Source organism: Myiozetetes cayanensis, unplaced genomic scaffold (genome assembly GCF_022539395.1).
Source record: "Myiozetetes cayanensis isolate MyiCay16 unplaced genomic scaffold, myiCay2020 scf1, whole genome shotgun sequence".
Classification (NCBI taxonomy): Eukaryota; Metazoa; Chordata; class Aves; order Passeriformes; family Tyrannidae; genus Myiozetetes; species Myiozetetes cayanensis.
Genome location: NW_026086604.1, coordinates 140,791,616 through 140,808,340, shown reverse-complemented (window position 1 = coordinate 140,808,340; position 16,725 = coordinate 140,791,616). Strand labels below are relative to the sequence as shown.

The 16,725-nt window shown below is 42.1% G+C and overlaps 1 protein-coding gene and 1 long non-coding RNA gene across 2 annotated transcripts in view; one reads left to right on the top strand and one right to left on the bottom strand.

Moving 5' to 3' along the window:
• LARP4B (La ribonucleoprotein 4B) overlaps positions 1-10,643 on the bottom strand; it is a 57,488-nt gene extending 46,845 nt beyond the window's left edge. Inside the window, exon 1 of the mRNA XM_050311737.1 lies at positions 10,532-10,643. The gene's annotated coding sequence lies outside the window, so the exon portion shown is untranslated. The remainder of the gene's footprint in view (positions 1-10,531) is intronic.
• Positions 10,644-11,336: 693 nt separating this feature from the next.
• On the top strand, positions 11,337-16,345 carry LOC126646725 (uncharacterized). The gene is made up of 4 exons (XR_007630378.1): positions 11,337-12,757; positions 13,213-13,356; positions 14,262-14,438; positions 14,585-16,345. It is a non-coding gene; the product is annotated as an uncharacterized LOC126646725 (long non-coding RNA).
• Positions 16,346-16,725: the final 380 nt, after the last annotated feature.

Below are 16,725 nucleotides of genomic sequence, written 5' to 3'. Positions count from 1 at the left end.
TGACAAGTGTGATTGTGTCATGAGCAGTTTTCAGTTTGCTAATGGCTTGTTCTCAGTTTTCAAGTCTTAAGCAGCACTCTCCTGACTGCAGGCTGAAGCACATAACACTAAAACCCACTCATTAATTAACAGGGGTTGCTTCATGTAGCACATCCATCACAAAGCCACAAGCTTGTTTACCTCACTGTAAGTGGACCAGCAGCACACACCCTGCAGGTTATAAAGATGCATATTTAATTTGTATTACAACTATCGTGTCAGATAAGATTTATCAGATGATGACTTCAAAAAGTACCACACTGTTAATTAAAATAAATCTCTCGATTCTCCCATTTGTACATTTTCTGAACAACTCCTCAAATGGCAGAGTTAAGTTGCTGGCAGTTCAGCCAAACAATGACCATTCTGAAAGGAAAGGTGGGATGCTACCTTAATATAAAGTATCTGTGATCATAACTCTCCACAACCCCATTCTCTCTTGCAAACTGAATGTAGAATGGTACATTCTACATTCACTACCAAGGCCTACAAAAAGTAGAAAACATCTCACACTGAAGGGAAAAGGTCTTTTATCTTTCTCAGGAAAGAGATCAGGAATTTGCTACTCAAGCACATTAGGTAAGTACCTCAAAGTATAATGATTTTCCACTAAAATATTCCACCACTTGCCCTCTGTTATGTTCGTGAGCATTTGACTCCCACCCTACCTCCCAGCTCTGGCATCACTTTTTACTTTTCCAGGTCAGAAAACATCACCAGCAAGAACAGAATTTGAATAAATTTGAACTCTTTCTACAGTTAAACAGAGAACTACACAGTAGTTGCTTCCACATGCACTTTACTACTGGGACCAGGAGAAGTAGAGGAGAGAGGATCCAAGCTGAACTCCTGATGTCATTAATCCTTCTGTCCTGTTCTCTAGGAAACCAGCAGCAGCAGAGCACTGCAAACCCAGTACTACAGCTCTGAATGGAACTTAACCACTCCAGTCCACGTCACTCTGCCCCTGCTGCTGCTGCTGCTATTGCTCTTCCCTACAAAGCATCACAGGTAGTTCCTACAACAATAAAAAAATTGGGGAATGCAAAGATGACAATAACATACCTGCAGGATTTTCACGAGAGAAACCCCAGCAGATTGCCTGTACTGAATTAAAGAGTGAAAGGATAGCTCAATGCAAACCATTGCACTGAAACAATCAGAAAACTAATTAAGCCTAAACACAGGGCAACAATGCTTTAAACCACATGAGGAAGGACAAACTTGGAGTTGGACCCCATGCTCTGCACTGCATTTCACATCTGCCTCTGCTTCCAAACTGTACAGGACAGAATACATTTGTTAAATTAGGATAACTATAGAGGCAGACTAACTTTTCATATAACCACCTAAAACCAGCCAACCTAAATAATGGCTCAGTACATACAAAACCCTCAGATATATGCCTAACATGGATTAAGAGAAACTGCAGAACGGGATGGAGTTCCCTCCTTCTGCAAGACTTTTTTTTTTTAATTAACACATTTTCAAAACTGATGAGGTTCTCATCACAGCAAACATATCATATATCATAGCAACCCACTGCTCCATTAACTTCTTGTCACCCTCCCATCCACCTCCATTTACATATTACACTTGCCTAAGCTATGAGGCACCAGCCTGTGCTTGCAGTGTCCAGTGTGCTGTGATTCTGGTCTGCAAATACAAGTCACAGCTGAGGTAACGCAAAGAAAAGTATTGGTATTTTTACTAATATACATAATTTTAACAGCTAAAATTGTTTACCTTCTACACAAGTATTAACTCTAGGTGCTTTGAGGTGATCTTTGATAGGCTAATTGCATTTCTCTGAAAGTCATGGCTTCTCAATAACTTCAGAGATTTTTATGCCAACTAATTAGCTGGGACCTATTCCAGGCATTTGAAGTAATACCAATATTTAATATAAAAAACTGGTCACTGATGCAGAAATTAATTTTGTCACTTAATGGAAATGTTAAATGCAAAATGATGGAAAGTATCACAAAAATCTGGTTTTAAATTTTAGCATCATCAAGTACAAAACCTCACCTAAATCATCAACTATCATCATCCATATTGCTTGTTTGCACTAAGGTGACATGAGTTAAAAACTGCACAACACTTCCATGCACACAGAAAGCAGAAGAGCAAGACAATTATTAGAAACAGTAAATTCAACTGAAAAGAAAATTCAAGCTTGCCCTGGAGTGGACAGGGCAGCAGTAAATACCTGTTAGCACTAATGACTATGGATTTTACAAAGTATTGTTCATTTCTGTACTAGTACTATTTTTAAATAGGTATTTACAGAAGACTACATGGTAACCTAAACTCTTGAACTCTGATTTATTTAAAATAGGCCTATATTGCTCTTTCCCACAGCCAACCAAGACACTGTATGAAGAGATTAACATGACTATCAGAAAAAGCCACATGAAAGAGTTCTCCAATATTTTTTCCTGTGACCTGTAGTTCTTCATTTTCAAACACATCTTCTTTCCTGCAAGTGAATTTACTTTGGCACTCTGGACACCAAGTCTGTCTCATCCTATCATACCCTCTCTGAACTCAGGCACATATGAGGAATTATTATGCAAAGATAATATCTTGCATAATAATATATTTTCCTTGTTTCCTTTCCTTCCCCACATAACTGCTTTGCTCTCAAACCAAGGGTCTGGGTTTTAGTTTTGTTTTGGTTTTTTTGTTTGTTTTGGAATTTGCTTTTCTTTAAAGTACCTATTGAAGGGAAGTCAGAGATTAATTAATCTTCCTCTGCTAAAGGAAGCAACAATTAAGCATGCTAAGAGCCCACACAGGACAGTGAAGTTTACAGAAACTGTTGCACTTTCACGAGGAGAGACAGTTTTCATTCCAAGACTGAAACTGATTCCTGACTTGGAGTGAAAACTATAAAAGATACTGAACTTTGCTGGATTATGTACTCACCAGAATCTCAGCACGACAGGTTTGCTCTAAGTGGACCTGCCATTTCATAAATTCTGTTTATTTAACAAAACAACCGTAAGTTCTACAGTATTTTACTAGCTGCTTCAAGTTTTTAAAGCTAAGATGGTCTATTTGAACTTTCCCAACTCTTCAAAGAAACATCAAATCTTCAAATGATATAACACATGACAAAGGAGGTTTTGCACTAGCTTAAAGGGAACAAGTTAAATGTTGTGCATGAAGAGTGTCAGTTTAGCAATGCTGGGAACAACAAACTTCCTTGTTTCAATTACTGAAGGTTCCTCCTCACGATTTACCAACACCAACTCTAAGTTTTCCGCATACTTCACTGCGCTGCGAACCAGAGAGTGGTTGATGCACTCTCACAGCGCTGTCTGTGACTCAAGGCAAAGATAAAGAAAATTAATCCAGCTCTGCTGGGCAGGATCTTATGAACAGCAACTTCTTCAGAAAAATTCTGAAGTTGGCAAAAGAGGATGCAGCATTTCATGATGAAATACAAGACTAAAAGCATCCCTAAAGCTATGAGGTTAATATTTAGTACAGTTGCAAGGGTAAGATTATAAGTCTGATGTTCTTTAACAGGTCTTAATAAGTCTTATCTTAGAACATTGCTATTGGCTTCCATATTTTAAGCCTGCAATCAGTGCTGTGCTTAAGCAAGAGGAGGTCAAAAGCTGCACTGGGAACTTCTAGGACACTTTATATTTTTAAGTACTTTGAATTATTATTTAAGACACACACGTAGCTTCAAAGCCAATTTGCCAAGTTCTTTCTCATGATGTTCTCAGACCACACAATAAATACCTAATTCAGGGCAGTAGAAATCTTACACCAAAGATCTCAAATTCAGAAGCACACAGAACTAGAATTCTGGAAAAGATTTGATGCAAACCAATGGGACAGCCCTTACAGTTCTCCTAGAATGTATCTTTGGTCACAACAGGCCTAAGAGGAAAGATCTACACCTCCACAAAGTCCAGGTGAGAGGCCTATAAATAACCAAATAAGATGACACCATGATAAACAAAAAGGTACAGTGACAAGTTTTCTTCCATCATGAATGTACACAACAACCCTTGACTATGCAAAGACTATCTCAACAAACAGCTGTTCTGCAAAACAAACACCCTAGGATGAGCTCCCCTCAGGCTCTGGGGATTAGGGTTTTTTCAGACGACTTGAAAAATATTCCATTTACCTAAAATATGTTAGTTTTAAGTTTTGGAACATGTTCAGGACCATATCTGAAGTGAAATGAAACTACTTACAGACGAAGCATCATTTAACTTTAAGGTTTTGTATAAGAAAAGGAAGCTAGTGTTTCTGCCAACAATTATTTCATTAACTTCTTTGACAAAAATAAAATCTAACCTAAATAATCCAGTCATTTTAGTATCACTTCCTTTTTCAAAAAAGGTCACCATCCTCCATTACAAGCTTCACCAAAACCAGAAGCAACTCTTGCTTTAAAACTAATTTTAAAACACTGTATGAAAGACTCTATCACCTACTGGGTGCACTATTGTTCACAGTCAGAGCACCCCACCTTCTTAAGAGTATCACTGTAATCAAAACTACTGGTAATTCAGGTTTTGACGCACTGTTAAAGGATGGACTGTTCCAATATTTTAGCTTGGATTGAATGTCAATAATTCTTCCTTGCAAGTCAAAATAACTGGGCACAGACCCTCCTAAAAATTCCACTGATTCCTTGAATTCAGGCAGTTAAAACACACAATGTTAACTAAGAAAATTGTAATCATAAAAAAATAGTCTGTAAACTATGCTGCAACACATGTTTATTAAAAAGGGTCCCTTCCCTTCTTTATAATACAAACCTTTGAGACATTTATTATGAAGAATTGGACAAGAAGCTTTTAAACAGGAGCAGGGACACAAACCCAAGATCCTGGAGATGCGCCAAAGTAGACAATGATATTTTGCCCAAATTGTTTGCCTTGCTGCTTCAAACAGCAACATGTTGACCGTTTTCTGCTCCTATCTGTCTGAATGGGAATGAAACGGAGATAAGACTGCAAATTCTGCGCATATAGGTAGCTCAGCACTTAGAGTAACCATGCCCAACTGCATTCTTCACTTTTGCTCTACTTTTAATTCCTAGAACAAGAATCAGAAACCAGGAGGATACATCCAAACATCTGAGTATAAGCCCTCGGCACCAGGTATGGAAAAGCAAGCTACTTTGGACATTGGCCTGTTGATTCATCAGTTCCTTGTTTGAACAACAGTCAGTCAGACTCTGTTGTGGAGCAACCTGCAACAGCACCACAACCTGTGAAAATACGCATATGGATACCAGCACTGACCGAAAACAAAACCATAAAGGTGCCAAGAGACATCACTGTAAAGCTTCTCAAGCACTTCATTACATTTCTGCCAACTGAGGTTTATCAAACAATTACTCTTTTTTTCCTCAGCATAGTTACTATTTAACTAATTTTTTTTTTTTTCGAGTTTCCCTGTCAGATCACTGACATTCTGTAATTATAAAATACTTGAAAATAGATTGCAGAACATTAGGCTTGCCCGGAAACATGAATAAACACTTTAACAGAGCAACAGAATTCTACAATGTTTTAAGCAAGTTTGCAACTCCACTAGTCTGCCTTATGAATACCATCAATGAAGTATTAACATTCACCATTGTTGCTTATTTCCAGAAGATAACAGGGAAGACCAATATGAAGCTGAGAGAGAATTAACCTTTCCAAAGGGAAAATACTGTTCCGATACTTGTGCAAGAAACAAGAAATCTAAAAGCAAAATTAGGTAATACAGTAATTAGATTTGCAAAAAGCTTGAGATAAAACAACTATGTTCTACAACTATACTGAAAACTCAGTATTTTCCTGAACGTGTCCCATGTGAACTACTGATAGCATCCGCAGGTGTAATTTCCAAAGTCTACACTGCCAGTCTTTGTTGTTTTCAACAACGGAAATGATATTGGCATTTTAGAAAGGAATCCCTAACAGATAAAGAAATTCTGTGTCTAATTCATCATAAGCTACTGTGGCAGGTAGATTTCTATACACTTCTAGAGGCATCTACATTTCTACCTCTATGTGCAACAATCCAGAATTAAAAGGTTTGCACAGCTGCCTTAAATACATGTACACTGAACTCGAGACATCTGTGAACGTTACATGGCCACAAAGGCAATCCAGAATAAACCTTTACTGTAGGATATACTCTCTGAGACACCAGCTCCTTACATGCCAACAGCCTTGTGTGAACAACAACAGAGCTGCTGGAAGTGCAGAGGTGGCAATCCATTCAGCTTATGAGCGACTGATTCCTTTTGTATTAGATCATTCAACTACCCATTAAGGAGCTGGACTGACAGGATCCAGAATATGCATAGCCAAGCCCTCCATGGTAAACGAGAGCGTTCAAAAAGATTAAGACTCCAAAAAATTGGTGATTCATCAGGGCGTCAAAACAGCATTTCCCCAATTCCCTGCAATGTTCCAGGCCAAGCAGAGAGCCACATATTAGTAACCTCTGTCAGACTTCCAATTTTGGAGTTAATTGCCGTTCCTGAAACACATACCCAGACACAAAATACCTGCAGCAGCACACATCACAGAATGAACACTGTCATGGCTATCCTAATCGCACAATTATGCTGTATTACAGTCACACCTAATTTAAGTACTCCAAAGTACCTTTGTTGTCTCCAGGTATTACTCTGTAGTGCCTGCTTTTGAATGGGGAGGCACCCTCCTTTAGGAAGGGTACGTAACACACACAAGTGTGAAAGACCAGTGATTTTATAAATACTTGGCTCCATCACATCACCAAAATTTATGAAATATCAGTTAGGAACCAATTAACAGAATATATTTCTATCTTGCACTACTTTGTGGAATTTGAGTAGGTTAATTTAAATGAACAGGTGGAACAGAAATCAACTTCTAGTTTGTTTCTAACAAGTTCATCAAACTTACTGGTTTTAGACACAATGTTATCATGAGCCAGTCAAAGTCAGCATATCCCTAAAGGGAAAGAAACAGATTGCTGGATGAGCAATGGGTCTTGTTCAATTATCCAGTATTTACAGCACCAAAATATTTTTGTTGACCAGGTGAAATATACCTGAGTTTTATATTCAGTTACTCTATTTTTGTATTTGACTGTTATAACACACTAGCTTGTCTCGAGTCTAGCACAGAGCAGTTAACACACAGCAAAAGAAAACAGAGTTTTCCCAACACATTAGTTTGAAAATGTTGTAACTGGTACCTTTGATAAAGTGCATTACCAGTTCAGGGTGAAGATGTTGAGTGCATGTGTGTCTTCTCTTTTTTGAGGGATCACATAAAACTAGCACTGTTGCACAGGTTAAGTTCTACATCACTTTCCCCTCCGTAATTTAATGACTGGCTTCTGTAGTGAAACCCACCCTCTTAGATCTTGTTTTACATGGACTAAAATGACAGTATTAATTTCAGCATATGTATGCCTTGCTTTAGGAATAACATTGCTCATATACCTTTCCGAGGTCTTTACTACAAGAGTAGTTTTTACTCTCATCTTCTACACAGCTCTCAACACATCATCACCTCTTTCAAAACCGCAGGAGAAGGGTTAACTTTCTTCCAAAGAACGTCCTGTTTTGTAACATCCTTTCTTTCCGACTCATACCTGTGTGCCCATTCTGAATACAGATATGTCAGACTTCCACTGCTCCTGTTAGCTGAATATCACTGATTGCACACAGGAAAAAACGCAGCCTGAGATTATTTTCTACAGTTATGTCTAAGAGTTACACAAACTTGTTGCCTAAAAATGCTATTTTGTGAGTAAATGCTTAAAGGAACAGAACAGTCTACAAACCACATTTTTTACAACGCCTTACGTCACCTAACAGTTCCTCACACGTGCGTGTACATGCATAGACACAGAAATCACACTCCCAAAGCTTAACATTCTCCAGACTTGGAAATATGTTTCTTTGCTTTCCTTCATCAGGTCTCTTTGCCTTTTCTCTCTGCCAGCCATAGCCTTCCTGCCGCCGCGTTTGTGAGCTGCCTCTATGGCCACCTTGGCCCCTCCAAGGCAAGAACGCGCCTCTTCTTCAAGATCGATGGGGCCATGGCCTTTGCAAAACCTGCTCCTTCCAACACAGGCACTAGAAAAGGTAAGTCAAGTGCCCTGTGTGCTTATTTGCGTACCTCACCTGTTAATTTACGAGAATGTGAATGCCTGATGAATATATACAGACACCATGGAATTAAACATTAATGGCGCTGAAAGTCCTAAAAGCCACCTAGTTTACAAAAAATCAAACTGATGGAACACATCTACACCTAATTACTTTGGTTTTTTATAACTCCTTTTTTGCTACCTTTCAGCTGTCACTTTACATTTGCCACGCATTATGGTCAGAAACATGCCTTTTCCGTGTCTAGCATGTGCATTTTGTGAGGTAATGTAATAAATATTTAACAAAGAGTTTATATTACCATGCCAATTAAGCTCTCAACTGATTTAAAGCCAAAGCCACTGCGAGATACGAGACTTAATAAGAGACGCAGCAACAGATCTCCACGGAACATGTAGATTAGACAAGCCTGACTGTATTTACTTTGCATTTCAGCAAATAAACCAAGTAGTTAATTTCACTCTAATCGAGTAAGACATCATCGCTAGAAACTGCCTACATGGTTACTGCATGTCTCAAAGAAACAAGAAACCTCAACAAAATCCCAAAGCCCCCACAACTGCCTCCACTTCCAGATCTTCTGCCTTGGCTCTGTACTGAAGCAGATTTAAGTTCCAGCCACATATCTAAGCAATATATATAATATCTACATATCAGTCATCGCTACCTTTCTGTGTGTATATTTGCACTAGAGCAAGCCACAAAAAGCAACCAAGGCAGCGCACACTTGTGCTGACACCTTTATTCCCTTCAGGTGTTTGTGTTTAAACACTTTAAAAAAATCCAGAAAAAATTACAAGGTAAACAATTCAATCTAACTCAGAACACTGTGTGTGCTTAAGGACCTGATTACATTCACACATATTATTAAGGAACAAGAGGTCAACTGTTTGCTCTTAATTCATTTAAGCAAAACTTTTACTTCAGTTCCCACAAGGATTACTTTTTCCCCCAAAATCTAAGACCAATTAAACATAAGAATAATTGTGGCTTCCATATAAATAGTATACATAGGTGAATGACAATACACCTGGAAGAATAAGATATTATTTATATAAAACATACTTGTTTCTATATGTGTTTTATCAGGCCTCACCCTAGTTTTCATCTTCCTTTCACATCTCACAAAAAATAATTAAAAAAATAGAAAATATCAATGTTGCTGTAATAACGAAAATAACTAAGCTGATTAGCTTCATATCTCAAGAATTAACTTGAAGAAATGCTTACAAGTCAGCAGGGAGAAGTGAAAGTTCAACTGATAAAAACAGTTACCAGACCAGAATCAAAACCCAAGAGTTGTGAAATCCCAGTAAGTTAAAAACCAAAAAAAAAAAAAAAAAAGAACATTCTTTGACCTTTGAGAATTTATCCAACCTGTAAAAACCAGATAAGTTGGACACGAAACTTAAAGCACACGACAGACCTTTCAATAGCAACCCCTGAGTCAGTACTTGAGGAAGATCCCTTCTCCAGTTTTACTAAGGATTCACACAGAGGCCAGCAAAACTAGGCCAGTGACAAGACGCAGAATCGGAAGCCAGAATTCCCATGGTTTTACCCCAACCGTGACTCAAGTTTAAACAGTGGTTTTGAACCCAGCTCTCTCTGTGGCCACAGGCAAGTCTTAAACACCCTGCCTCAATTCGCTCACCTGCAGAATAAAAATAATTATACTTATCTGCCACACAGGAATCTCACACAACAAACACTGTCTGGCAAGTGCACCTCTGTTTAAGCCGCGGAGAGAGCTGCTAAGTGCTAATTCTGAGCACTTGCACAAACTGAAACTGAGAGTGAAAAACAACCGGGACGAAGCAGCAGCTACCGAAGGGCTAACACCACCACCACAATCCTGGGGGCAACACACGGCCTGCGCGGCGCCTGCTCCGGCAGGCGTTGGGCAGTTCCCCTGCTCGGGACGCGGCTGGTGGAGACGTTCGTGGGGGAACTCGGCGCTGCCCCGAGCGATGGGCCGGCGGCTGCTCCGGGGGGGTCCCATCGGCCCCGGGAGGGGGGAATCCGGGGAGGCTCCGGGCGGGGCACACGGCGCACGGCAGCGCGGGGGCAAAGCTCATCCGCCGTGCCCGGCCCGCAGTGCGGGAGCGGCCCCGCGGCCTGCCCTGCCCTGCCCCGCCAGCCCCGCGCCGGATCCTCCTCCCGCCGCCGCCGCTCCCCCGGGAGCCGCCTCGGGCGGGAAGATGGCGGCTCCGGCCGCCTCCCCGGAGGGGAGCGAGGGGGCGGCGGGGCGCTGGGGGCGGGTGTCTCCCCCCCGCGCACCGGGCGCGGAACGGCCCCGGCGGGCGCCGCCGCCCGGGGAGCGCGGGCCGGGCGGGCCCTCGCACTCACCTGTCACCAACAGCCGCCGCCGCCCGCGGGCCGGGGCTCGGCGCGGGGGGTACGGTCGGGCACGGAGGGAGGGGACAGAGGGGCTGGCTCCGCCGGCGCGGGGCCTCTCGCCTCCGCCGCGCTCCCGCTGGCGCCGGGGCTCTCTCGCCGCCGCGCCGCCGCCGCCGCCGGATGCCGTGAGGAGGAGGAGGAGAGCGGAGCGCGGGCGGGGCCGAGGGAGGGGCGCAGCGGGGCGGCGGCAGCGCCGGAGAGGGAGCGGGCGGGGGGCGGGGGCGGCGGCGGCGGCGGCTCCTCCGGGGCCCGAAACGTCTCTGCGAGCCGAGACTCCTCTCAACCACCCGCTCGCATGAGAGACCCGCTTCCGGCCTCCGGCTGGCGGAAGTCCCGCCCCCCGCCCCGCCGCCGGCGGAAGGGATTGGCCGGCGGGGCGGGCGCGCGCGGAGCCCCGTGTTCCGATTGGCCGAGAGGGGTAAAGCGGGGAGGAGGGAGGGAGGGGAGGGACTGGAGGGACTGGAGGGAGGGGGAGGGGGCGCGCGCTCGCGCGCGCGCGGCGTGTGACGCGCGGAGCGGCGCGTGAGGCGCCTGACGTCACCCGGCGCGGAAGGGCGGGAAGGGAAAGGGGAAGGGGAAGGGAAATGGAAGGGAAGGGGAAGGGGAAGGTCGGGTCGCTTTTGGTGTCCCACCCCGGTGCCACCGGGTCTGTGTGTCCGGGGGCACCGTCCCGCGCCTCGGCGGCAGGCCGGTGCCCCGGCACACTGACCCGGTGCCACCGGGGCGGGGGAGCTGTGGGAGCACTCAGGGGAAAGCACGGGACATCGTGGTAGATGAGGGACTTTTGCCACAGGTGAAGTCTCTGTAGGGCAATTCTGGCTCCCCTGAGTTCTCAGCCTCACGTTTGCCGAGCTGGGGAATAGAGTGTTACCTCCGGTTGTATAAAACTGCGAGGGAGTTCCGCAAGATTCGGGAGTTCTTTTGTTTGACCAAAGAAGCAGCGGGTTTTGTTGGACAGTCCTAGTTATTTGGTGCAGATCATCGTTTTGGTTTTAGCTACAGTTAGTCAGGCAAATGGAAAACCTGTGGTTTCTTCTCAGGACTTAAAAAAAAAAAGTCTGTGAAGGATCATCTTCCGGGATTGCTCCCAGTCCTCAGCTCATCTTCAACTTCAGGACTGGCAAAACTACATCACCTTGCAGTCAGTTGTCAGTAATTACCTGTACCATGCATTGCTGCTTCTCTGCATCTCTGAAGCTAATCCAGACAGGACCCTCTGGATCCTGCTTTTAATCCTTATTGATAAGAGTCATTTGCCTGCCTTCCAGCTCTCTGCTAGACATTCCCATAGAGACAGTAACAGCAATTAACTTGGAAGACCTAAGGACACCCGAGTACCCTTTGGAACTGTTTTTGATGTTATTGTATTGTTAAAAGTCCCTGGCTGGTGGAGGCAATAAAGAACATCGCAGTGCCTGGAATGAGGTCAGTCCTTATCGGACACGACGCTTTGCTGTTCATCAGAGGGAAGTTGTGTCTAAGCGTTCGCTCTTGGGCAAACCACGGGGTGTTTTCATTACTAGGTTGTTTCAATTTCACAGAATTGTTATGAGGAAGAAACCCCGAGCCAAGGAAGGTGGATAAGGCAGAGCCTGATAGGAAAAGGAATAAACCAGCTCTGGGTGTTCAGGACAGACAATTCCTCGGGTAGTGCAGGAAGTGTGACTGATCCGTTAGATGGCTACCATGAAGCTGACATATAAAGTATTGATTGCTTAGAAGTCTAAAACAGTGAAACAATTGGTCTTCCAAAAAATTTTTTTAATTTATTTTATGAACGAGTTCAAAATTATTTTGTTCTTTAATGCCAGACCATTTTTCAGCATCTTGTCAAGAAAAGGAAAATAGAAAAGGTCTAATTTTAAGCTCTCAAAACAGGGAGCGCTGTTTTGAGCACTCAAAAACTTCATAAGCCCCATTATATCCTTCTAGAGGGACCTCAAAATTCCTGATACTTATCCCTTTAGGCATACAGTCTTCACAGCTCCCCCAAGCCAAATCCCCATGCAAGACTTGGGCAGAAAACCAAACCCATCAGACTAATAAAGAGACTGCACTGTATCGTTCCTTCTGCTGACTCAAGGTTTATGATGGCTGAGCTCATCATGAAGAAATGTGAGAGAGAAAATGGTGATTCCTGTCAAAAACCAGCTCATGGGCAGAGCCTCATCGTAGGTAGGAGTTTTCTTTAATGGATAGTTTGTTATGTTTATCTTGAATTTTTCCTAAAGCAGCTCAACTCTGTTATTAAAGAATAAAAATACTCTGACACTAAATTTTTTAAAAGCCCAATGTTATAAATGTGTTATATATTGATAGACATGTCAATATATGCGTGTTGGGTTCATGATTTTTATTCCCTTAAAGTTTAGTATAGTTGAGTAACAGTCAACTTCTTCTGAAAAGCAATGAGAGTTTTCTACTTGCCTGGGCCACTTCTAATTCTCGGTGTGGGGGATGTAGAACTTAATCTCTTAATGCTTCCATTTTTTAGTGGCACACTGCTGAGATCAAAGAGGTTTGGTGGTTTTCCTTGTTATGCTGGTAGCTGAGGAATGTGTAAAATATTACAAATCAAAAGTGGATGCTGTGTGGTAATAGAAACTACTACTGGTTCTTCTACGTCTTAGACTCAGCAGTCTGGAGAGAGAATGCATCTCTGAAGGAACAATGTCCATGAGCAATCGGATTGTTAGTCCAGAAAAATCAAGGAAGAGTGGACTAACTAATTATTTTTTCTTGATCTGTGGTCAAACAGATGTAGAAGGGACTATGTAAGTTACTTCTCAATGTATTAGTGATGCATTCTTAAAATTATGTTCTATATTTTAGCCTGGAGAAGTGGAGGCTCAGGGGGGACCTCACCCCTCTCTACAACTACCTAAAAGGGGTTTGTAGCCAGGTGGGGGTCAGTCTCTTCTGCCATGTCTCAAGGGAAGGGATGAGAGGAAATGGCCTTTTGTTGTGCCACGGGAAGTTCAGATTAGATATTAGAAAAAAGGTTTTCACTGAAAGAGTGGTCAGGCACTGGGATAAGTTGCCCAGGGAGGTGGTGGAGTCACCATCTCTGGAAGTGTTCAAGAGGCACCTGGGGGACATGGTTTAGGGATGCTGATGGTGGTGCTGGGTTGACAGCTGGACTAGATCATCTTGAGGGTCTCTTCCAACCCTGCTGATTCTTTGATTCTGTTATTCTGTGTGGGTTTTAGTTAGGATTCATAGTTCAAAAAAAGAAAAAAAAAAAAGAAGAAAGAAAAGAAGTAGTTGGTGTACTTAAGAAGGTAACTCCATATGAAGAGGAACTGCAAATAATACAGGAATCCTGGAAGGTAAATGTAGAACTGAGCAGTCAGAAACTCAAACGCTCAAAAATCACTAGATATACTGGAATACTTGGGCTTTACAGCCTTTATCATTTCCTCAAAGTATAATACAAGGGATAATATTTCCTTGCTCACAAGAGCATAAAGGATTAATTTGTTAAAGTTTGTGAAGCACTTGGGTGATTTGGTAAAAATTTCCACTAACACGGGACTAGATTTCTGCTTTGTAAGGAAATTTTGGACTACCTCTTTTTTGGGGGATGGCCTTTTTGTTTGATTTGGTTTGTTCTGTTTGTTTGTTTGTTTTCTTATTCACTCCTTTAAAATGTGCTCTCATAAAATATTTCATCTTGCAGATCTATGGGATAAGGCTTCATGAATCACCATTATTTAGTAATTGCTGACCTGGAACACTTGCCAAAACCCACAAACCACTCAGTACGTTGCAGTTTGTGAGACCTTATGAGCCAAGTAATATTTTAGAGTTCCTGAAGCTATTACCCACCTTTGCAGGAAGAGAGAGATTTTGAAAGGTAAGATACCAAATGATTGTATGCAGTGGGCTGTTCCTGTCATAAAACATTCACAGAATCCTGTATTCAGTCTGTATTGCACGGATTTGATGAGTGTCAGTCTTGATAAAAACAGAGGTGATAATTTGGATCTGTTTATTTTCTAGTTGAAGAATCGTTTATAACACAGTGGCGAGGCTATCATGAGACAACTTGTAAATTATATCCAGTGCCAAAATCCAGTTGGACTGCAATGGCATTCCGGTGCCCAGGAGCAGTGCTGAGTACCCACACATGTGAATGGCAAAGTGAGCGTGTGCACTTTGTGTCTTTCTTGGATCAGCTGCTGTGTTTGGTATCAAGCCTTGTAAAGTGCTGCTGTAGAACTAGTTCGAACAAACCCTCACTTAGCAGATTTTCTCCTCCAGCCTTGTCCCTTCAGCAGATTACTCGGATTTCTTTAAGACATAAAGACCATTTTAAAGTAAGGCTGTAGTGTAAGTGCCAGCTGTTGTTAAACACTGGGTTTCATTAGCACACTGTAAAAAAGGTCTAAGCTGTAAATGGTACCATAAATATGAAAACTGTTGTTAACAGCAGCTAAACTTTCAGGAGATAAACTTTCAGGAGATGATTTAACAGTAATAATTACTGTTAATTAAGCAAAATCACAAATCTGAAAATTATCATTCAGTTTCATGGACTTTGCCCTATCATCATCAGTGACCAGGCCTGACTCTGTCTGTAGCAGGTCTGCAGCAGAGCCAGGACTTGTAACCAGATCTTGCACATTCCAGGTCTGAGCAACATATCTTCAGTTTATTTATTTTTCATCTGTGACATACTTCTTTCTTTAGCTTGAACCCATTTTTAAAAGCTAATTAAACCTTAATGAGAAATCCTGTAATTTACATACATTTTGTGGCTTAGAATCTTCTGAAGGGATCTGGAATCAGCTCAGATTTTCTTAGCAGTAAGGATCTTGGCAATTTTCTACCTTTGTACTAATTTCCATGATTCTATCACTTTTGTTTCTGAACACTTCACAACAGTCTTTAAATACCATTATAATCACCATGTGTGAAGTATAAGTGTATTTATCAACAGGTGGCAAACTATGGCATGAAGATGTTTGAGCTCAGTGGTGTAACTGGTCCTGTGCAAAAGTTGTGTCTGCTCTGAAAACTGATGATAATTTTGTAGTTCTGTCCTCTTGAACACCATATGGAGATTCTGTAGTGATCATAAATACATGTATTTTTATTCCCCAACTTTACCATTTCAAACATGAGCATGTTGAACTGTGCTTCCTGCTCTTGTCCTCATAGATTATAAAAGGATTTTCTGTTTCTATTTGTTTGTGTGTGTGTTTGGATGCAATTTTAATTCTCTCATTCCCTATTATGTTGGACATCTGCAAGGAAAATTATGTGAAAATTTCAGGCCCCTAATGAATGAGTTGCAAAGCAATGAATGCTTCTACTTATAGAAGGAATGTATTGCATAAAGTGCAATAGTGAGCTGGGTTAAAAAGTTGTTTTACTGTGAATTTTACCTGTACTTGCACATATATTTCAAGACAGATTTTTTTTTTAAGGGTCCAGAGATTCCCAGTAGCCTCTGCCTCCTCTCTGATAAACTAACTTCAAGATTCTTATAATTCTAAGGAAAGGGTCAAAAAAAGGGGCAGAGCAGAGCTGGTTGTGTCTGAGCTTCTTTTTAAGAAAATCCCTACTCTTATCCCCTGTGTTGGAGGGTCAGAGTGGCTTTGTGTCTTGCACTTGGCTGGCTGTGCTTGTAAATACTTGGGTATTGCCACATATCATCATTACTGGAGCTTTTACTTGTTAAAGAAACTTCTGCTGCCCGATCTTCTGTTACTTTATGCCCATAATTTACAGATACAATATAACATATATTCACTCTAATTGAGTCCTTTGATGTGTCTTGTGCTCTGCAAAAGCAGGCAGGCCCTCAGAGAAAGAAGTAAGGTTCTCACAAAACCATTATCTGCTGATATTCTGTGAAGTGATGTCTGATTGTTCTTTGCATCTCTTCTACTCAGTCAGAGAAGACCATTGCTCTCTGGAGGCCTGTAAAAAAATTACTTCATGCCCCTGAATCCTAGAAATTGTCGAGATGATCTATTCAATACAGCCTTATGATTCCTCTTCCCTCTTGCAGAGCCCTTCTCCATGTCATGAGGATTCATTTCTGGTTTTCCCCCAGAAGAAATATTCCAGTAAGAGGGATGGTTTTCACACCAGGATGAGTGAGAAATGCAGGTTTTTAAATCATCCACAGGTTG